The 24,506-nt window shown below is 46.2% G+C and overlaps 1 pseudogene; it reads right to left on the reverse strand.

Annotated features, from left to right (window-relative positions):
• Positions 1 to 24,506, reverse strand: part of LOC139274159 (zinc finger protein 850-like) — a 360,216-nt pseudogene that overhangs the window by 21,879 nt on the left and 313,831 nt on the right.

Consider the following 24,506-nt stretch of genomic DNA (forward strand, 5'->3'; position numbering starts at 1 on the left):
AGACCGTCTATTGGCTGCACGAAGCAGATTGCCAGCCACTCACACCAATAGAAGCCGGCAGCGCCACGGAGTCCCGCCCACAGTGTTGAAGAGGCGCTGGGCAGCTCGGGGGTCACGTGGCTCCTGATTTTAAAAATTGCGGCCGTTCAACCGTTCACCGGGGACGTTACTGCCCCGCTCACATCGCCTGTTATGTCACAGGTGGCGTCGGTGCTGAGGGGCGGGACTGCTCGCAGTGCGCTTGCGCCGGACTCCCAGCTCATACAATCCCTCAGTCCTGCAGTATTAATAATAACTTTTCTTTATAGAGTGCCTTTAATGTTGTAAAACGTCCCAAGGCGCTTCACAGCAGTGTTACAGGACACAACACATACATTTCACACCGAGACACAAAAGAAGAAATTGCGGCAGATGACCAAAAGCTGGGTCAAAGAGGTAGGTTTTAAGGAGGGTCTGAAAGTAGGAAAGAGGCGGAGAGGTTTAGGGAGGGAGTTCCAGAGCTCGGGGCCCAGGCAGCTGAAGGGCCGGACACCGATGGTGGAGCGATTATAATCAGGGATGGTCAAAAGGGCAGAATTTGAGGAGTGCAGACATCTTGTGGGCTGCAACAGATTCCAGAGATCGGGAGGGGCGAGGCCCTGGAGTGATTTGTAAAAAGTGATGTGATAATTAACAGCAACAACTTTTAACAGGATTTTAATAGGGTTGTGGCCGGAGTCAGAGTTTCGCAGTGCAACATACAGGAACATGTCTTCCAGGTATGTATTTGTATCCTGGGATCACGTGGGCTTGGACCACCAATGAACATCTAATATTCTCATTGATAATAATGGGAGCTCCGGTTGTACGAGTTCCCATTGCTATCAACAGCAACAACTTTTATTAACATCGCGCTTTTAACGTGGTATCATGTCCCAAGGTGCTTCACAGCAATGTTATAAGACAAAAAATAAATTTGGCACCGAACCACATAAGGACAAATTACAGCAGATGACCCAAAGCTTGCTCTAAGAGGGAGGTTTTATGGAGAGTCTTAAAAGAAGAAAGAAATATCCAGAGGCTGAGAGGTTTAGGGAGGGAGTTCCAGAGTTTGGGGCCCAGGCAGCTGAAGGCACGGCCACCGATGGTTGAACAGATCTCATCAGGAATGCTCGAGGGCAGATTTTGAGGAACGCAGACATCATGTGGCATTATGAGGCTGAAAGAGTTTAGAGATAGGGAGGGGCGAGGCCATGGAGGGATTTTTAAACAAGGATGGGAATTTTGAAATCGAGGCGTTGCTTAACTGGGAGCCAATGTAGGTCAGTGAGCAAAGAGGTGATGAGTGATCAGAGACTTGATGCGAGGTAGAACACGGGCAGTCAAGTTGTGGATTACCTCTAGTTTAGGTAGGGTAGAATGTGGGAGGCCATTCAGGAGTGCGTTGGAGTAGTCAAGGTAAGTAGAGGTAATAAAGGCATGGATGAGGGTTTCAGCAGCAGATGAGCTGAGGCAGGTGCAGGCAATGTTACGGAGGTGGAAATAGACGGATTTAGATATGCCAAGGATATTTGGCCAGAAGCTAATTTCAAGGTCAAACGTGATGCCTATGTTGCTTACAGTCTGGTTTAGCCTCAGATAGATGCTAGGGAAAGGAATGGAGTCAGTGGCTGAGGAACGCAGTTTGTGGCGTGGATCATAGACAATGGCTTCGGTCTTCCCAATATTTAATTGAAGAACGTTTCTGCTCATCCAGTACTGGATGTCGGACAAGCAGTCTGACAATTTAGAGACCGTGGAGGGGTCGAGAGAAGTGGTCGAGAGGTAGAGCTGGGTGTCGTCAGCGTACATGTGGAGCCTGACTCCGTGTTTTTGGATGACATCACCAAGGGGCAGCATGTAGATGAGAGATAGGAGGGGACCAAGGATAGATCCTTGGGGAACACCAGAGGTACTGATGTGGGGGCGGGAAGAGAAGCCATTGCAGGAGATTTTCTGCTTATGATTAGATGGATAGGAATGGAACCAGTCGAGTGGAGCCCCACCCAGCTGGACATTGGTGGAGAGGCCAACTGTGTCAAAGGCTGCAGACAGGTCGAGGATGGATAGTGCACCTTTGTCACAGTTACAAAGACTGTCATTTGTGATTTTGATGAGAGCGGAAATCAGATTGAAGGGATTCAAACGAGGAGTTCTGGGAGAGATGGTCATGAATTTGGGAGGAGGCAACACAGTCAAGGACTTTGGAGAGGAAAGGGAGTTAGAGATGGGGCGGTAGCTAACAATCACAGTGGAGTCAAGAGTTTTATTTTGAGGAGAGGGGTGATGACAGCAGACTTGTATGAGAGGGGGACAGTTCTTCTTAGGCAGTCCCTCGAAGTCGAGGATGACTTGCTTCCACATTAATAAGTTCTCAGGTGACTGAAGTCCAATGCGGGACGTACAGTCTCTGTTACAGGTGGGGCAGATGTTGGTTGAAGGGACGGGTGGGTGAAATGCTTTGGTTGCTGTGCACTCCTGCTGTTTGCGCTTGTCTTCTGCGTGCTCCGGGTGAAGAGACTCGAGGTGTTTGGTGCCTTCCCGGATGCTTCTCCTCCACTTTGAGCAGCCTTGGGCCAGGGATTCCCAGTTGTCAGTGAGGATATTGCACTTTTTCAAGGAAGTTTTGAGGATGTCCTTGCAGTGCTTCCTCTACCCACTTGGGGCTCGCTTGCCGTGTCGGAGCTCCGAATAGAGCGCTTGTTTTGGAGTGTAATATCGGGCATGTGGACAATGTGGCCCATCCATCAGAGCTGACTGAACGTGCTCAATGCCTCGATGCTGGGGATGATGTCTTGAGTGAGAACAGTGACGTTGGTGTGCCTTTCCTGCCAATGGATTTGCAGGATCTTGCGGAGGCAACGTTGGTGGTACTTCTCCAATGCTTTGAGGTGCCTGCTGTATATGGTCCATGTCTCTGAAGCATGTAGGAATGCGGATGTCACTACTGCTCTGTAGACCATGAAGGAGACAGTATCCGAGGAGAGATAACTGTCAACAATGTCAGCTATCATGGGAGCCAGAAAAGGAACTTGTGTGGTCAGCAGTTTCGTGGGAATAGGGTCAAGGAAGCAGGAAGTGGGTCGCATGGACAAGTGGAGCATGGAGAGGTCAAGAGGGGAGATCAGAGAGAAACTAGAGAAAGATGCGAGTTTAGAACTAGGGCAAGGGTGCACTTCAGAGGAACATTTCTCCCGTGGGCAAGGGGAAGGAAGGGAACTGGAAGAGGCAAATGATCGGATGGTCTCAATCTTTGAGACAAGGAAGTCCATGAGCTCCTCACACTTGTTGTTGGAGGTAAGTGTGATGGAGACAGGGGAGAGGGGTTTAAGGAGATGGTTAGCAGTAGAGAATAGTAGTCGAAGGTTATCTTTGCATTCCAGAATGATCCTGGAACAGTGAGCAGTTTTTGCAGACAGGAACAGGACCTGAGAATGCTTCATGTGGTCAAGCCAGATCTGGAGGTGAATGACTAACCCACTTGTCCGTTCAAGTCTGTGCCCCTTGGACATGAGGGAGTGAAGATAAGGGCTGTACCAGGGGGAACGGCTAGGGTGAGAGAGAGTAATAATGGGGACTAGGGCATCAAAGGTGGTAGTGAGGGTGTGGGTGAGCAGATCGGTGGCTGCAGAAATGTCATGGTGAAAGGAGGACCAAAGGTTGGACAAGTTGGAGTTGATAAGTGCAGTTGTCAGAGAGTTTGAAGAAAGTGTTTTCCAGGGGAGGATGCAGAAGGAAGTAGATTTGGGTGGGGGGACGGGGCATGTGGGTGGAGAGCGATACAAGGAAATGGTCAGAGATGGCCTTATCTGTAATTGGAACGGTAGGAATATCGAGGCCACGAGAGATGGCAAGGTCAAGGGGGAGGCCGTGAGTATGGGTTGAGGAGTTCACATGGAGGGAGAGATTAAGGGAGGACAGGAGGGTAGTGAACTTGGAGGAGAGAGAACTTGATGAATTGAGATGGAGGTTGAAATCACCGAGGATGAGAAGTCACTCGGTGCTGAGGGAGGAGAGCATTGAGAATATTATCAGTGATAACGTTTTAATCATACTTGGGAGGGTGGTAGAGGATGAGAATTTTAAATGAGGTGAGAGGGGTGGAATAAGGTGAGATGTTCAAAGGAGTTGAAAGTGCCAGAGGAGTAATTTGGTGATGAGAGCCACACCGCCACCACAGCGGTCTGGGCGGGGCAAGTGGTGGAAGGTGTAGCCGGGAGGGGAGGCTTCATTTCAAGGTAATGTGCCATCATCCCTCAGCCAGGTTTCAGTTAGGACCATGATGTCGATGCAATCATCCACGATAAGCTCATGGATGGCAAGGGTCTTGTCCGCAAGTGAACGGACAAAGTGCAAGGAGATGCAGAGAGGATCGGTGATGGCTGATCCACTGCCAGCATCCACAGGGTCAGGGATTGGGACTGGTGAGTTGGGCGGGAAGGAGATTGGCAAGGTTAGCATCCCCCCCCAGCCCCCCAGGCAAGCTGGGTGACAAGGTGGGTGAGAGGAGGATGGGACAGTTGGGTTGCTGGTCGAGAGGAGACAGCGACGAGTGCCACGGTGGGCTCTTTGGCGGATGCCAAGAGAGTCACAGAGGGAAGCTGCAGGCTTGTCTCAAAGGGAGTTGAGCTTGGGACGGTGGCAGGAGAATGGGGAGATCGGAGAGTAATGAAGGGTTGGGGGAGGGATTTGGGAGGGCAGAGTATCCGAGAGAGGAGAGATGAAAGGCGGCAGGACGACAGGAGAGATGGTCAGGGAGGGATAGAGAGAAAAGAAAATGCGGGAGAAGGATGTGGAAATAGAAGGTAATGGCTCGGGTCCGAAGCGGCAGCAAATAGACACGGGAGAAAAAACTCAGTTTACACAGTGAATACTGCAATACGAATTCTACAAGAGTACAATCAGTATAATCAAGATCAATTATGTTGAAACAAAATTGATTAATATATAGATTAATTATATGTAAACTTAAAATCAGAATTTGAGTAATTGAAAAGTTAAATCAGTCTCTGGCTGTCTCATTAAATCATTAAATGAATTCTCGGGTAGATCAAAAGGCACAATGAGAAGTAATAATTCCAAAGACCATTGATCCAACTTCTGTCCTGTGATTGTATGAACTGATGCTCTCCACACTCTGTCCTGTGATTGTATGAACTGATGCTCTCCACTCTCTTTCCTGTGATTGTATGAACTGGTGCTCTCCACTCTCTGTCCTGTGATTGTATGAACTGATGCTCTCCACTCTCTGTCCTGTGATTGTATGAACTGATGCTCTCCACTCTCTTTCCTGTGATTGTATGAACTGGTGCTCTCCACTCTCTTTCCTGTGATTGTATGAACTGGTGCTCTCCACTCTCTGTCCTGTGATTGTATGAACTGATGCTCTCCACTCTCTGTCCCGTGAAAGTTTCAACTCATAATTTCTATATAGTTTGTTTAAAATACAGAGGGAAGCTCCCTCTAGATTGTCCCATCAAACATGTCCTTTTCTGCTCACTTTATTACGTACACCAACACAAAGTTTGCCGGGTACAGTTTGATCCTGATCACTGCAAATCCCTTCAGCCTTTCCACTCTGCTCTCTCCAGATGTAATTAGTTACAAGACAGCATGAAACAAACAGGAACCTCGGATTTTAGTTTTGAAATGAAGATTTGAGTTGCTTTGGGTGGATTCTCTGCAGCAGGAGAGGTGGTTGCGGGCTGGTGTAGCGGAGCGCGGTAATGGTCCGACACATGGACGGGGAGGCTTCATAAACAATTGGTGTACGCCGCAAACCGGGAATAATAACAACCTGAACTACCGGCGCTTGCAGCTTCGGGGCTTTACCGCCCTCTCTCCGGCCGCGCTGGACTCCAGCCACCACCTCGCTCGGCTCAACCTCACTCTCACTCTCTCCCTTTAAATCTAATCTCCAAATCACCCCATCAGCAGCGGCTGCCTTCTATTCCCCTTTCGTTGCGGTCAGATATATAGATATAAATTAATGGTGATGTAGATCAATAATTCCCTTTTATCGGCAGTAATTCAGTCACGATTGTGGGCCGGGCGTTGAGATGCCAACTTCAGGGGAGGAGAGGGAGGGGAACCAGTGAGTGTAGAACTGAACTCAGAGAGAGTTGGTGGTGAAAACTGGGAGCGGAGGACATTTTATCTTGAGACATGTGATGTGTTTGAATTTTAGGACAGGGAGGATGGAGAGTGTATGGGATGGGAGTTTACAGCTTTGGAGGAACAAGAGAGGAAAGAATGTTCCATAGAATCAAGAATTGTTTGTTCTGAATTTCTGTCCTGTACTTGAACTAATGATTTTTGTCAACTCCTTTTGCAGGGTATTAGAAGGGGAGGATTTGCAGACGGGAACTGAAACCAAACATCACATCAAGAGCTGTCGGAATTACTCGATTTCTCAGGACCTAAATATCATCAGCCTTTGAATGTGGAAGGAGAAATGTTTGTTTGTTCTGTCTGTGGGAAAAGATTTCCAACATCAGTGTGACTGGAAAAGCACCGAGACACACACACCCGAGTGAGAGTGTTCCAGTGCACTGACTCTGGAAAGAGCTTGAACCAGCTACACAGCCTGAAAAAACATTGCACCATTCACAGCGGGGAGACACTGTACATGTGTTGTGTGTGTGAACGAGGCTTCAACTAATCATCCAACTTGGAGAGACAGAAGGACACCCGCACCACAGAGAAACTGTGGGAATGTGGAGACTGTGGGAAGGGATTCAATTACCATCTGAGCTTCAAATTCATTGGCGCATTCACACTGGGGAGAGACCATTCACCTGCTCCGTGTGTGGAGGGGGATTCACTCCGTCATTCCACCTGCTGATACACCAGCGAGCTTACACTGGGGAGAGGCTGTTAACCTGCTCAGCGTGTGGGAAGGGATTCACTAGTTCATCCAGCCTGATAAACCCCACATCCCTCACTGTAACACTGATATACCCCACACCCCTCAATTTAATACTCTGCTGTACCCCACACCCCTCTATTTAACACTGATATACCCCACATCCCTCACTGTAACACTGAAAAGGCAGAATTTGAGGAGTGCAGACATCTTGTGGGCTGAAACAGATCCCAGAGATCGGGAGGGGCGAGGCCATGGAGTGGTTTGTAAAAAGTGATTTGTGATTATTAACAACAACAATTTTTAACCGTGAGTCTTGTTTATTTTGTTTATTTGTACTTGGGACGTGCTGACAACGTAAGAATGAGCATAATCTGATAGAATGTTACATTAAGTTTGAAAGTGATTTAGTTAAATCCAAAACTGGGATCTTCAATTTAAACAAACAATCTTTTTTTCGGTACAAGGGACGAGTTGGTTAAGGTAGATTGAGAAACTACATTAAAAGGCATGACGGTAGATAAGCAATGATGAGCATTAAAGAATTAATATATAATTTACAACAAACATTCATTCCTTTAAGAAACACAAACCCCACAGGAAAGGTGGTCCAACCGTGGCTAACAAGAGAAGTTAAAGATATTTTTAGATCAAAGGAACAGGTTTATAATGTTGCCAAAAGAGCAGTAAGTCTGGGGATTGGGAGCATTTTAGAATTAAGCAAGGAAGGACCGAGAAGCTGATAAGGGAAAATAGAAAATGAGCGTTAACGAGCCAGAGACATAAAAACAGAACTGTAAAAGCTTCTATACGTATGTTGAAAAGGAAAAGATTAGCAAAAGTAAATGTGGGTCCCCTACAGGCTGAGACTGCAGAAATTATAATGGGGAATAAAGAAATGGCAGAGAAATTAAACACATACTTTGGGGGGGAAATTGCACTTAGAGGCTTCCTTTGGGTGAAAGCCTCCGACCGGAATTGTTTTAACAAAATGACCTGGTGGTCCCGGAGGAACATAGGGTTGTGGTCGGAATCCTAGTTTCGCAGTGCAACATACAGGAACATGTCTTCCAGGTATGTATTTGTATCCTGGGATCACGTGGACCTGGACCACCAATGAACATCTAATATTCTCATTGATAATAATGGGAGCTCTGGTTGTACGAATTCCCATTGCTATCAACAGCAACAACTTTTATCAATATGGTGCTTTTAACGTGGTATAATGTCCCAAGGTGCTTCACAGCAATGTTATAAGACAAAAAATAAATTTGGCACCGAACCACATAAGGACAAATTACAGCAGATGACCAAAAGCTTGGTCAAAGAGGGAGGTTTTATGGAGAGTCTTCAACAAAATAAGAAATATCCAGAGGCTGAGAGGTTTAGGGAGGGAGTTCCAGAGCTTAGGGCCCAGGCAGCTGAAGGCACGGCCACTGATGGTTGAACAGATCTCATCAGGAATGCTCGAGGGCAGATTTTGAGGAACGCAGACATCATGTGGCATTGTGAGGCTGAAAGAATTTAGAGATGGGAGGGGCGAGGTCATGGAGGGATTTTTAAACAAGGATGGGAATTTTGAAATCGAGGCGTTACTTAACTGGGAGCCAATGTAGGTCAGTGAGCTAAGAGGTGATGAGTGATCAGAGACTTGAGGCGAGTTAGGACACGGGCAGTCAAGTTGTGGATTACCTCAAGTTTACATAGGGTAGAATGTGGGAGGCCATTCAGGAGTGCGTTGGAGTAGTCAAGGTAAGTAGAGGTAATAAAGGCATGGATGAGGGTTTCAGCAGCAGATGAGCTGAGGCAGGGGCAGGTGCGGGCAATGTTACGGAGGTGGAAATAGACGGATTTAGATATGCCAAGAATATTTGGCCAGAAGCTAATTTCTAGGTCAAACGTGATGCCTAGGTTGCTTACAGTCTGGTTTAGCCTCAGATAAATGCTAGGGAAAGGAATGGAGTCAGTGGCTGAGGAACACAGTTTGTGGCGTGGATCATAGACAATGGCTTCGGTCTTCCCAATATTTAATTGAAGAACGTTTCTGCTCATCCAGTACTGGATGTCGGACAAGCAGTCTGACAATTTAGAGACCATGGAGGGGTCGAGAGAAGTGGTCGAGAGGTAGAGCTGGGTGTCGTCAGCGTACATGTGGAGCCTGACTCCGTGTTTTTGGATGACATCAACAAGGGGCAGCATGTAGATGAGAGATAGGAGGGGACCAAGGATAGATCCTTGGGGAACACCAGAGGTACTGATGTGGGGGCGGGAAGAGAAGCCATTGCAGGAGATTTTCTGCTTATGATTAGATGGATAGGAATGGAACCAGTCGAGTGGAGCCCCACCCAGCTGGACATTGGTGGAGAGGCGTTGGAGGAGGATGGAGTGGCCAACTGTGTCAAAGGCTGCAGACAGGTCGAGGAGGGATAGTGCACCTTTGTCACAGTTACAAAGACTGTCATTTGTGACTTTGATGAGAGCAGTTTCAGTACTGTGGCAAGGGTGGAAATCAGATTGAAGGGATTCAAACGAGGAGTTCTGGGAGAGATGGTCATGAATTTGGGAGGAGGCAACACAGTCAAGGACTTTGGAGAGGAAAGGGAGTTAGAGATGGGGCGGTAGCTAACAATCACAGTGGAGTCAAGAGTTTTATTTTGAGGAGAGGGGTGATGACAGCAGACTTGAATGAGAGGGGGACAGTTCTTCTTAGGCAGTCCCTCGAAGTCGAGGATGACTTGCTTCCACATTAATAAGTTCTCAGATGACTGAAGTCCAATGCGGGACCTACAGTCGCTGTTACAGATGAGGCAGATGTTGGTTGAAGGGACGGGTGGGTGGAGTGCTTGGGTTGCTGTGCACGCCTTCTGCTGTTTGCGCTTGTCTTCTGCGTGCTCCGGATGAAGAGACCTGAGGTGTTTGGTGCCTTCCCGGATACTTCTCCACTTTGAGCAGTCTTGGGCCAGGGATTCCCAGTTGTCAGTGGGGATGTTGCACTTTTTCAAGGAAGTTTTGAGGGTGTCCTTGCAGTGTTTCCTCTACCCACTTGGGGCTCGCTTGCTGGGTCGGAGCTCCGAGTAGAGTGCTTTTTTTGGAGTCTAATATCGGGCATGTGGACAATGTGGCCCATCCATCAGAGCTGATTGAGCGTGCTCAATGCCTCGATGTTGGGGATGATGTCCTGAGTGAGAACACTGACGTTGGTGTGCCTTTCCTGCCAATGGATTTACAGGATCTTGCGGCGGCAACGTTGGTGGTACTTCTCCAATGCTTTGAGGTGCCTGCTGTATATGGTCCATGTCTCTGAAGCATATAGGAATGCAGATATCACTACTGCTCTGTAGACCATGAAGGAGATAGTATCCGAGGAGAGAGAACTGTCAACGATGTCAGCTATCATGGGAGCCAGAAAAGGAAGTTGTGTGGTCAGCAGTTTCGTGGGAATAGGGTCAAGGGAGCAGGAAATGGGTCGCATGGACAAGTGGAGCGTGGAGAGGTCAAGAGGGGAGATCAGAGAGAAACTAGAGAAAGATGCGAGTTTAGAACTAGGGCAAGGGTGCACTTCAGAGGAACATTGCCCCCGTGGGCAAGGGGAAGGAAGGGAACTGGAAGAGGCAGATGATCAGATGGTCTCAATCTTTGAGACAAGGAAGTCCATGAGCTCCTCACACTTGTTGTTGGATGTGAGTGTGAAGGAGACAGGGGAGAGGGGTTTAAGGAGACGGTTAGCAGTAGAGAATAGTAGCCAAAGGTTATCTTTGCATTCCAGAATGATCCTGGAACAGTGAGCAGTTTTTGCAGACAGGAGCAGGACCCGAGAATGCTTCATGTGGTCAAGCCAGATCTGGAGGTGAATGACTAACCCACTTGTCCGTTCAAGTCTGTACCCCTTGGACATGAGGGAGTGAAGATAAGGGCTGTACCAGGGGGAACAGCTAGGGTGAGAGAGAGTAATAATGGGGACTAGGGCATCAAAGGTGGTAGTGAGGGTGTGGGTGAGCAGATCGGTGGCTGCAGAAATGTCATGGTGAAAGGAGGACCAAAGGCTGGACAGTTGGAGTTGATAAGTGCAGTTGTCAGAGAGTTTGAAGAAAGTGTTTTCCAGGGGAGGATGCAGAAGGAAGTAGATTTGGGTGGGGGGACGGGGCATGTGGGTGGAGAGCGATACAAGGAAATGGTCAGAGATTGCCTTATCTGTAATTGGAACGGTAGGATGGCAAGGTCAAGGGGGAGGCCGTGAGTATGGGTTGAGGAGTTCACATGGAGGGAGAGATTAAGGTAGGACAGGAGGGTAGTGAACTCGGAGGAGAGAGAGCTTGATAAATTGAGATGGAGGTTGAAATCACCGAGGATGAGAAGTCACTCGGTGCTGAGGGAGGAGAGCAGTGAGGTTATATCAGTGATAACGTTTTAATCATACTTGGGAGGGCGGTAGAGAATGAGAATTTTAAATGAGGTGAGAGGGGTGGAATAAGGTGAGATGTTCAAAGGAGGAGAAAGTGCCAGAGGAGTAATTTGGTGATGAGAGCCACACCGCCACCACAGCAGTCTGGGCGGGGCAAGTGGTGGAAGGTATAGCCGGGAGAGGAGGCTTCATTTAAAGGTAATGTGCCATCATCCCTCAGCCAGGTTTCAGTTAGGACCATGATGTCGATGCAATCATCCACGATAAGCTCATGGGTGGCAAGGGTCTTGTCCGCAAGGGAACGGACAAAGTGCAAGGAGATGCAGAGAGGATCGGTGATGGCTGATCCACTGCCAGCATCCACAGGGTCAGGGATTGGACGGGTGAGTTGGGCGGGAAGGAGATTGGCAAGATTAGCGCCCCCCCCCCCACCCCCGCCCCCCAGGCAAGCTGGGTGGCAAGGTTGGTGAGAGGAGGATGGGACAGTTGGGGTTGCTGCTCGTGAGGAGACAGCGACGAGTGCCACGTTGGGCTCTTTGGCGGATGCCAAGAGAGGCACAGAGGGAAGCTGCAGGCTTGTCTCAAAGGGAGTCGAGCCTGGGACGGTGGCAGGAGAGTGGGGAGGTCGGAGAGTAATGAAGGGTTGGGGGAGGGATTTGGCAGGGCAGAGTTTCCGAGAGAGGAGAGATGAAAGACGACATGACGACAGGAGAGGCTGGTCAGGGAGGGAGAGAGAAAAAAGAAAATGCGGGAGAAGGAAGTGGAAATAGAAGGAAATGGCTCGGGTCCGAAGTGGCAGCAAATAGACACAGGGGAAAACTCAGTTTACACAGTGAATAGGGAATACTGCAATAGTGATTCTACAAGAGTACAATCAGTATAATCAAGATCAATTATATTGAAACAAAATTGATTAACATATCGATTAATTATAAGTAAACTTAAAATCAGATTTTGAGTAATTGAAAAGTTAAATCAGTCTCTAGCTGTCTCATTAAATCAGTAAATCAATTCTCGGGTAGATCAAAAGGCACAATGAGAAGTAATCATTCCAAAGACCATTCATCCAACTTCTGTCCTGTGATTGTATGAACTGATGCTCTCCACACTCTGTCTTGTGATTGTATGAACTGGTGCTCTCCACTCTCTGTCCCGTGATTGTATGAACTGATGCTCTCCACTCTCTGTCCTGTGATTGTATGAACTGATGCTCTCCACTCTCTGTCCTGTGATTGTATGAACTGGTGTTCTCCACTCTCTGTCCTGTGATTGAATGAACTGGTGCTCTCCACTCTCTGTCCTGTGATTGTATGAACTGATGCTCTCCACACTCTGTCTTGTGATTGTATGAACTGGTGCTCTCCACTCTCTGTCCCGTGATTGTATGAACTGATGCTCTCCACTCTCTGTCCTGTGATTGTGTGAACTGGTGCTCTCCACTCTCTGTCCTGTGAAAGTTTCAACTCATAATTTCTAAATAGTTTGTTTAAAATACAGAGGGAAGCTCCCTCTACATTGTCCCATCAAACATGTCCTTTTCTGCTCACTTTATTACTTGCACCGACACAAAGTTTGCCGGGTACAGTTTGATCATGATCACTGCAAATCCCTTCAGCCTTTCCACTCTGCTCTCTCCAGATGTAATTAGTTACAAGACAGCATGAAACAAACAGGAACTTCGGATTTTAGTTTTGAAATGAAGATTTGAGTTGCTGTGGGTGGATTCTCTGTAGCAGTGGAGCAGAGCGCGGTAATGGTCCGACGGGGAGGCTTCATAAACAATTGGTGTACGCCGCAAACCGGGAATAATAACCTGAACTACCGGCGCTTGCAGCTTCGGGGCTTTACCGCCCTCTCTCCGGCCCGCTGGACTCCAGCCACCACCTCGCTCGGCTCAACCTCACTCTCACTCTCTCCCTTTAAATCTAATCTCCAAATCACCCCGTCAGCAGCGGCTGCCTTCTATTCCCCCTTCGCTGCGGTCGGATATATAGATATAAATTAATGGTGATGTAGATTAATAATTCCCTTTTATCGGCAATAATTCAGTCACGATTGTGGGCGTTGAGATGCCGACTTCAGGGGAGGAGAGGGAGGGGAACCAGTGAGTGCAGAACTGAACCCAGAGAGAGTTGGTGGTGAAAACTGGGAGCGGGGGACATTTTATCTTGAGACGTGTGATGTGTTTGAATTTCAGGACAGGGAGTATGGAGAGTGTATGGGACGGGGATTTACAGCTTTGGAGGAACAAAAGAGGAAAGAATGTTCCATAGAATCAAGAATTGTTTGTTCTGAATTTCTGTCCTGTACTTGAAGTAATGATTTTTGTCAACTGCTTTTGCAGGATATTAGAAGGGGAGGATTTGCAGACTGGAAATTCAAACCAAACATCACATCAAGAGCTGCTGGAGTTACTCGATTCCTCAGGACCTGAATATCATCAGCCTTTGAATGTGGAAGGAGAAATGTTTGTTTGTTCTGTCTGTGGGAAAAGATTTCCAACATCAGTGTGACTGGAAAAGCACCGAGACACACACACACCCGAGTGAGAGTGTTCCAGTGCACTGACTCTGGAAAGAGCTTGAACCAGCTACACAGCCTGAAAAAACATTGCACCACTCACAGCGGGGAGACACTGTACATGTGTTGTGTGTGTGAACGAGGCTTCAACTAATCGTCCAACTTGGAGAGACACAAGGACACCCGCACCGCAGAGAAACTGTGGGAATGTGGAGACTGTGGGAAGGGATTCAATTACCATCTGAGCTTCAAATTCATTGGCGCATTCACACTGGGGAGAGACCATTCACCTGCTCCCTGTGTGTGTGTGGGGGGGATTCACTCCGTCATTCCACCTGCTGATACACCAGCGAGTTTATACTGGGGAGAGACTTTTAACCTGCTCAGCGTGTGGGAAGGGATTCACTAGTTCATCCAGCCTGATAAACCCCACATCCCTCACTGTAACACTGTGATATACCCCACAGCCCTCAATTTAATACTCTGATATACCCCACACCCCTCAATTTAACACTGATACACCCCACGCCCCTCAATTTAACACTCTGATATACCCCACACCCCTCACACTAACACTCTGATATCCTCCGCCATTTCCGCTACCTCCAGCATCATCCCACCACCAATCACATCTTCCCGTCCCCTCTCAGCATTCTGAAGAGGCTGCTCCCTCTGCGACACCCTGGTCCATTCCACAGTCACCCCCAGCACACTCTTCCCGTTCTCACAACACCTTTCCGCAAACACAGGAGATGCAACACCTGCCCTTTTACCTCTCCCTTCCCATTATCCAAAGCCCTAAATACTCCTTCCAGGTGAAACAACGATTTACTTGTATTCTTTCAATTTAGTATACTGTATTCGCTGCTCACAAAGTGGGTCTCCTCTATATTGGGGAGACCAAGGGTAGATTAGGTGATCGCTTTGTGGCACACCTCCGTTCAGTCTGCAAGTATGACCCTGAGCTTCCGGTCGCCTGTCACTTTAATTCTCCTCTCCACTCCCATTCTGGCCTATTTGTCCTCGGACTCCTACACTGTTCCAATGAAGCTCAATGCAAGCTCGAGGAACAGTACCTCATCTTTCGTTTGGGCACTTTACAGCCTTCTAGACTCAACATTGAGTTTGATCATTTCAGAGTGTAGCTGCTGCCAATCTTTGGCTCCCCTTACCCCCTCCCCCTCCCCCTTCCACCACCACCACCACCGCACCCCCCCCCCCCCCACTCCCCTCACCAGAGCCCATTTCTTTCTTTTTTTCTCTTTGTCTCTACTGGCAGCTGGTCATTATCCCGCCATTCACACCCTATCCTGACCAATGTTTTTTTTTTAACTCCTAGCATTACCATTTGCATTTGGGCCATCGTACCTTTTGTCTCTCTAATCTCTCCTGTCTTCCAACCTGTCACAGACCTTCCCTTTTGTTCTTTCTTCTCCTCCCCCTTTCAGTGCTTGTTAAGAATCCTTTCTTTCCGAACAATCTTCAGTTCTGTTGAAGGCCATCGACCCGAAATGCTAGCTCCACTTTCTTTCCACAGATGCTGCCTGACCCGCTGAGATTTTCAGTATTTTCATTATACTCAATACCCATCACTGTAACACTCTCTTAAAACCCACAACCCTCACTGTAACACTCTGATCTACCCAACCCCCTTCACTGTAACACACTGATGTACCCCACACCCATTACTTTAATAATGATAAACCCCACACCTCTCACTTTAACACTCTGATATACCCCACACCCTTCACAGTGGCACACTGATACACCGCACACCCCCCTCTCTGTAACACTGATATACCCACACCTCTCACAGTAACACATGGATATGCCCTATAACCCTCAATGTAAAACACTAGTATACCCAACACTGCTCAGTGTAAAATGCTGATATACCCAACACCTATCATTGTAATACATTGATATACTCCACACCCCTCAACGTTACACTCTGATATGCTACATACCCCTCACTGTCACATACTGATTAGCTCACACCCCACACTGTAACTCTCTGATATTCCAGACACCACTCTAAAATTTTGGTATACACCACATCCCTCACTATATAACACACTGATGTACACCAATCTCTCACTGTAACACACTGATGTACCCCACACCCATCACTTTAACATTAATATACCCCACGCCCCTCACTGTAACACTCTGATATGCCCTGTACCCCTCACTGTAACAGTGATATAGCCCACACCCCTTAATGTAACACTGATACACCACACACTCCTAACCATAAAAATAATATACCCCACACACATCACTGTAACATTCTGATATAACCAACACCACTCTCTGTAACTCTCTGATATACCCTGAACCCAACACTGCAACATTTTTTTGTACCCCACGCCCTCCACTGTAACACACTGATATACCCCACAGCCATCACTTTCACAATGATATACCCCATATCCCTCACTGGAACACTCTGATATACATGGCACCCCTCACTGTAACACATTGATATAATAATAACTTTTATATAGCACTTTTAATGTAGCAAATCATCCCAAGGCGCTTCACAACAGTTTTACAGACTAACAGATAAATTTGACACCGAGCTACAGAAGAAATTAAGGCTGATGACCAAAAGCTTGTTTAAAGAGGTAGGTTTTAAGGACCTTATTAAAGGAGGAAAGAAAGGTAGAGAGCCATAAAGGTTTAGGGAGGGAGTTCCAGAGCTTAGGCAGCTGAAGGCCTAGCCACCGATGGTTGAACAGTTATAATGAGGGATGTTCAAGGCCAGAGTTTGAGGAATGCAGACATCTTGTGGGGTTGTGAGGTTGAAAATGATTAGAGATAGGGAGGGGCAAGTCCATGGAGTGATTTTGGAAACAAGAATGTAAATTTTGAAATTGAGGTGTTGTTTAACTGGGAGCCAATGTAGGTCAGAAAGCACAGGAGTGTTGGGTGATCTTGACTTAATGCGGGTTAGTACATGGGCTGCTGAGTTTTGGATGACTTCAAGTTCACGTAGTGTGGAATGTGGTAGACTGGCCAGGAGAGAGTTGGAGTAGTCAAGTCTAGAGGTAACAAAGGCATGAATGAGGGTTTCAGCAGCACAAGAGCTGAGGCAGGGGCGGAGGTGGGTAATGTTACGGAGGTGGAAAAAGGCGGTTTTAGTTATGCCACGGATATGTGGTTGGAAACTCATTTCAGGGTCAAATATGATAGCTACGTTGCGAGCAATCTTGTTCTCCCTCAGATTGATGCTAGGGAGAGGGATGGAGTCAGTGGTTAGGGAACTCAGTTTGTGGCGGGGACCAAAGATAATGACTTTGGTCTTCCCAATATTTAATTGGAGAAAATTTTTGCTCATCCAGTACTTGATGTCGGACAAGCAATCTGAAAATTTAGATACCAAGCATGGGTCAAGACAAATTGTGGAGAGGTAGAACTGGGTGTCGTCTGTGTACATGTGGAAACTGACTCCGTGTTTTTGGATGATATCACCAAGGGGCAGTATATAGATGAGAAATAAGAGGTGACCAAGGATAGATTCTTGGTGGACATGAGAGGCAACGATGCAGGAGTGGGAAAAGAAGCCATTGCAAGAGATTTTCTGGCTACGATTAGATAGGTAAGAGTGGAACCAGGCGAGTGCAGCCCCACCTAGCTGGACATTGGTGGAGGGGCGTTGGATGAGGATGTAGTGGTCAACTGTGTCAAAGGCTGCACACAGGTCCAGAAGGATGAGGAGGGATAGTTTACCTTTGTCACATTCACAAAGGATGTAATATGTGACTTTGATGAGAGCAATTTCGGTAATGTGGCAGGGGCAAAAGCCAGATTGAAGGGATTCAAACATTGAATTCATGGAAAGATGATCATGGATTTGGGAGGCAACACGTTCAATACTTTGGACAGGAAAGGGAGGTTGGAGATCGGGCGATAGCTCAAAAGCAAAGTAGGGTCAAGGATTGTTTTTTTGAGGAGAGGGGTGATGACATCCGATTTGAAAGAGAAGGGAACAGTGCCTTAGGACAGAGAACCGTTAACAATGTTGGCTAACATGAGAGCCAAAAAAGGAAGTTGCGTGGTCAGCAGTTTAGTGAGAATAATGGGAACCACAAGATCCTACAAATTCCATCAGTGTCCTCATCCAGGCTAACTGACGACACTCAATCAGCTTCGCTGGGCAGGTTCGCATGCCAGACATGAGACATCCAAAGCAAGTGCTCTATGCGGAGCTCCTTCATGGCAAACGAACCAAAGGTGGGCAGTGGAAACGTTACAAGGACACCCTCAAAGCCTCCCGGATAAAGTGCGACATCACCACTGACACCTGGGAGTCCCTGGCCAAAGACCACCCTAAGTGGAGAAAGTGCAACTGGGAGGACATTGAGCACTTTGAGTCTGAATGCCGAGAGCATGCAGAAATCAAGCGCAGGCAGCAGAAAGAGCATGCGGCAAACCAGTCCCACCCATCCCTTCCCTCAATGACTATGTGTCCCACCTGTGGCAGAGTCTGTGGCTCTCGTATTGGACTGTTCAGCCACCAAAGAACTCACTTCAGGAGTGGAAGCAAGTCTTCCTCGATTCCGAGGGACTGCCTATGATGATGGTGATGGGAACAGGGTCAAGAGAGCAGGAAGTGGGTCTCATGGATAAGATGAGTTTGGGGAGATTAAGAGGGGCGATCAAAGAGATACTGGAAAAATACATGAGTTTAGGGCTAGGGCAGGTGGGAGCGTCACATGAAGTTTGGCCCTTTGGGCTAGGTGAAGGAAGGGAACTCGCAGAGGCAGCTGATCGGATGGTCTCAATCTTTGATACAGAGAAGTCCAAGTTGCACTTGTTGGAGGTGAGTGTGGTGGAGACGGGGTTTGGAGGGTTTGGGGAGCTGGATGCCATCTGGACTGGCAGAGTCTGGGATACACGGGGATCGACAATTAGGTGGAGTTTGGCTTTTGGAGAATCTCAGGATCAAGTGGAGCGTTAAGGAGTGATGGGCAAAGTAGGCACTTAACAACAATTAATAAATGAAGCCCTTTCACGTTTAAAGAACTAGGCTATTTTTGGTATAAGTTATTCAGTAAGGTTCTTGAACTTTGAAGTGAAGTGTCATAGGATTATTAAGCATGTAGTATATGTAATAGTACTTAAACATACACTTTAAGGGTACAAGTTACAGCCATACCTGATGATGGTTGTTTGGATATTCTAAAGTGTTACAGTTCTGAGCTCAGTGTTACAGCTTTTGTTTAAATGTCTAATATTCATTACAAACAGTTCGTTTTTATACATTGCTCATTCCCTCTACCTGGAAATTCACATTTCTCTATTACATAATTATTTAATAGTTAAAATTCAACTCAATATAAGGAGAATTCATTGACTTACCCTTTATCAATCATAGTTTTCCTTACTAAACAAGCTTTTCCCCCCATTCAGCTAACAAGTATTATAATCTTAGCTTGTTATCTTATCGATAGTTTCACTCTTGATCAATATAATTGAAATCCTACCAAGTAAAACCTTGAATTATGAGTCTTGTTTTGTTTCTGTATCATTGATGTCAATTAAAATGATAATGTTTTCCTTTTAGAACAAAATCATCCCAAACTTTCTCAAACGATTAAAGTTATCTCAGATTTATGAATCTGTATAAAATGGCATGTCTTTAATTACATATCTTATGTAATCCTGCAGAGTCAGCCCTGACCCATCAGCCCAGTGGTACCTTAGTGATTTATACATCCCTATTTAACAGTCAAAGGCTAAAGATTAACATTACTACATTATAAAATTGGAAGTTGGCATGCAGGTACAGCAGGTGGTGAAGAAGGCAAATGGTATGTTGGCCTTCATAGCTAGGGGATTTGAGTATAGGAGCAGGGAGGTCTTACTGCAGTTGTACAGGGCCTTGGTGAGGCCTCACCTGGAATATTGTGTACAGTTTTGGTCTCCTAATCTGAGGAAGGACGTTCTTGCTATTGAGGGAGTGCAGCGAAGGTTCACCAAACTGATTCCAGGAATGGCTGGACTGTCATATGAGGAGAGACTGGATCAACTGGGCCTTTATTCACTGGAGTTTAGAAGGATGAGAGGGGATCTCATAGAAACGTATAAGATTCTGACGGGACTGGACAGGTTAGATGCGGGAAGAATGTTCCCGATGTTGGGGAAGTCCAGAACCAGGGGACACAGTCTTAGGATAAGGGGTAGGCCATTTAGGACTGAGATGAGGAGAAACTTCTTCACTCAGAGAGTTGTCAACCTGTGGAATTTCCTACTGCAGAGAGTTGTTGATGCCAGTTCATTGGATATATTCAAGATGGAGTTAGATATGGCCCTTACGGCTAAAGGGATCAAGGGATATGGAGAGAGAGCAGGAAAGGGGTACCGAGGAAATGATCAGCCATGGTCTTATTGAATGGTGGTGCAGGCTCGAAGGGCCGAATGGCCTACTCCTGCACCTATTTTCTATGTTTCTATATAGAGAAACCAATACAGTATAACATTATCAGATGTCAGGACAGTCTGAATGAACCTTTCCTCATAGAACCCCCTCTGTTGCCGTCAGAATATTTAAGGCCATTACTAAACAACATCTCATCATTATCATATCTCTATCTCGACATTTACGCAGATCTCTACCCTTTGGTTTTACACATGTTCTCCCACATAGAGCCACATTAACCATTCAGTGATGTTGTCAGCATGACTGACCAGGTTTTGGACCCATTCCTCAGGGCATAATCTTCATGCATATCGCATGCTGGTTGTTTCATCGACCACCCATCAGTTCTGCTCACACACCGATATCGTAAGATCACCCAGTACACGATATTCGATACAAGACATTCCTGCCCTTTCTGGCGATCTAGCAACGGATCGGGGTCTGGAGGTTTTTGATTAGAATCTCCCCCTGAATGTCCTGATCTTTCGGGTAGCAGCCAAGCTATCAAATAATTTCTTCTCACTGTTCAGTACAAGCAAGGGCACAACCATCTCCAACAGAATGCTATCAAGTAACCATTTTAGCTAAACTTTCCTGACTTTTAATACATTGGGCGTTGATACCAGGCTGATAAAATTTGGCCCGTAGTATGCATGTGATGTACGTTAAGAAGGGACAGTATAGGATATGTACAAAGAGGCTGCTTTCTTTAGTTGAGGAATCTGAAAAGAACGGCTATAGATTAAGGAATAAATGTAAGAAATTTACATCTGATGGTAGGAGAAACAGCTTTACATGGAGAGTTGTGAGGCTGTGGCATTAACGGAGGCAGACATTGTGTCAATATTCAAGTTTAAATTGAAAAGATCGATAAAGAAATGTAGATTGAAGGAATGTTGACACAGAGCCAATAACGTGTTTGAAACTATTTGTTACGCTGGAGGGTAAACGCCGACTATGACTGGTTGGGTCGAATGGAGTTTTCCCCTGTTCTAACATTCCAACATTGTGATGACCAGTTGAGATTTTAAGTCAATATCTATAAACAAAGATGTCTAATGTCACATTGACGAGTCAAGTTCCTATTGTCTCTATCATTAGACACTGACTAGAAGACAGGGCTCCATTCTATTGGTCCAGGAGCCAATGGGGGCGGAGTCTGATGGGGAGACCCGCGCCTGTAACATTCACCGAGAATACAGAATTACAAATTACCTCGATTGTTTCTACACTAAAGGAAAACGTAACTATTAATTAAACAGGGGCGGCTCATTCCAGTATCTGCGGTGTGAGGCAGTTAACGCAGCCCACTGCTAAAGCTCAGTCATGATTGTTCTTAGTATTTACAGTACAGAAACAGGCTCATTCCGGTGTTTATGCTCCACATGAGCCTCCCCCCAGCTTTCTTCATTTAACCCCATCAACATAGCCTTCTATTCCTTTCTTCGCCATGTGCTTAACTAGCTTCCCCTTCATTGCATCTATACTATTCGCTTCAACTGCTCCCTGTCGTAGCTAGTTCCATATTTTCACCACTCTCTGGGTAAATAAGTTTCTCCTGAATTCCCTATTGGAATTGTTAGTGACTATCTCATATTCAAGGCCCCTAATTCTGGTTTCTCCCGCAAGTGGAAACATCTCTATTTTTCTCCTTCAAACCTTTTCATAATCTGAAAGACCTCTATAAAGTCACCCCACAGCCTTTTCTTTTCTAGAGAAAAGAGCACAAGTCTGGTCAAACTTTCCTGACAGGTATAACCTCTCAATTCTGGTAAATCGTTTTTGCAACTTCTCCAGCGCCTGTATATACTTTTTATAATATGCACAGTACTCCAAGTGTGGTCTACCCAAGGTTCGATGCAAGTTTAACATAATTTCTCTGTTTTCCATTCTATCCCTGTAGACAAGAACCCCAGTGCTTGGTTTGCTTTATATGGCCTTATTAACCCGCACCATTTGTGAATCGTGTTATTGTTGATAACGGAGCTTTTGACGAGTCATAGAAAACAATCTCATCAATTAGTTAAAAACAAAAATTTGAATTTGCATGAAATCTCCTTCAATCTTGAGCGGGATGTGCGCTGTTTTAGTTGGAATCGATTTTGTTCACCCGGGGAAAGCAGCAGATATCAAACACACGGTACAGAGTGGAATAAATGTTTCCTGATACCTGTTCATTATCACAACAGCAAACCATTTTCCTCCTAACAGAAAGACGGCCTTCTAAACTGGAACACGGACTGTAATTTAGCTCTAGTTAGGACAGGATACATTGGTTTCATTATTTTTTAACCAGTATCAAAATCAATGTCCAAGGAGATTTCACCACCTTCTTCAGCTCCTCTCTGAATTTAGTTTGTGTAGCTGCATAAATGCAGGTATTTGTACAGGAACTCAAATACATGAGCATAAACCCGGTTTCTGTGGCGATGTATGCAGGAGCTGTATAATCACCTCGGTAATGCGCGGTGTTTGTCAGTTTGGTAGATAAAAAACTAACGATAGATGTCAGCCACAAAACTATAAAACTGCCCGATACACTGAACAATAAAATGATGGATTTCCTACGGTTCTCCATCTCGGGATCGCTCTGATTCTCACTGCTGTGACCCCGGAGTCCCCTGCGAGCTCTACTGGCCACTAAAATACGTTTGACTGTCAAACAATTAAACAGTAATATCAGAGCAAAAGCAAGCCAAGCAATGAAAATGCTTTCCAACCAATAGTACGCGGCACCTGCAGGCGATGTAAAAAATTCTACTTTGGGGCGGCAACCCGAGGGAACATTGTGAATGGTTCGATCAGATTCATAGGCAAAGCAAAACGGGAGGCTCTGTAAACAGATCAGGACAGAGAGCGTTGTTATAACCGCAGCCGCAGTTCTCACTGTGCAATATTTTGTTTTAAACTTCTCACAACATATAGCTACAAATCGGTCACATGTGAAGGAGACGGTAAACCACACAGACACATACAGGGTGATACATTGAAAGTACTTAAAAAACTTACAAACGGGCGTGTAGTACAAGAATGAATGTGAAAAGTTATATGTAAAAATGTGATACACAATTACATTGACGAGCATGACCAGTAGATCTGCTGTTGCCATGGCCACCATGTATACAGAGATACATTTGGAAAGGCCGCAGTTTCCTCTGCAGAGAATCACCATTGTCATTAGGTTGGCTGTAAGAAAGACAGAGAAGAGGTAAGTAACAGGGATACTCGCATAAATCTCACAGCATATTGTGGGGAAATGTTCCTAGTTAGGGTTATTCACACTGATAGTTTTTTTTATATAGGTGGGTGTTGACGATATTTTGTGCAAAATAATGAAATCAATCTACACTCAATATAGAGGGACCGAGAATCTGCCGTTCTCCCACCAGATCTCAGTCAGATTTTGTCGGGGCTGTGGCGGAGGGTCAGTCGAATCAATTGGGGAAATTGTAATGGAGTGCGATCCCCACCACCACCGCTACAAACACTCAGGCAATGATGGCTCAACGGCTGGGGCGCGGTAGGAGGCCCGATTTGAATCTGGACGATATTGTAACGTCAGCGACATGAGATCAGCCGTCCATCATACATTTCCCTCAACTGTCCTTTCAATCGCCGTCACCGCTGGCACTAGACTGAGGCTCCGTTCACTCGAACTGTGCGGTCCAGGCCAAGCCGGAGTACCTTGCAGAGATGGTACAGTTACAGATACAAGACCCTTTAAAGCGAAACCTTGGATGGTTCTGTAACGTGTTCATATTTGGGAGACAATATAGAAGCGGATTCCCTTACATACATCCAAACACATATTTCATTGCAGTGTGGAGCACTTAAATCTTCCCGCTATGAGGCTGGTGTCGTGTGAGGCAACGAGCCAATTTGAAAAGTTACTACAGCAGGGAGCAAAAAATGCAATTTTCCATTTAATTCTGTCGGTTTAATTGGCCAGAGGGATCTCGGGAGCGGCATCAGATGACAGCTGTATTAAATATAATTTACAAACAATTACTGGAAATAAATGACTTCAAATAATACAATCAGCTGAAAGACAAACATTAAGTTTAGGTCGAAACTTTTTCTGTTTATAATCGCTCGAGGGAGCTGCTCGCTAACATAAGAATAGAAGAACATAAGAATTAGGAACAGGAGTATGCCATCGAGCCCCTCGAGCCTGCTCCACCATTCAACAAGATCATGGCTGATCTGGCCGTTGACTCAGCTCCACTTACACGCCCGCTCCCGATAACCCTTAATTCCCTTATTGGTTAAAAAAATCT

Source organism: Pristiophorus japonicus, chromosome 9, assembly GCF_044704955.1.
Source record: "Pristiophorus japonicus isolate sPriJap1 chromosome 9, sPriJap1.hap1, whole genome shotgun sequence".
NCBI lineage: Eukaryota > Metazoa > Chordata > Chondrichthyes > Pristiophoridae > Pristiophorus > Pristiophorus japonicus.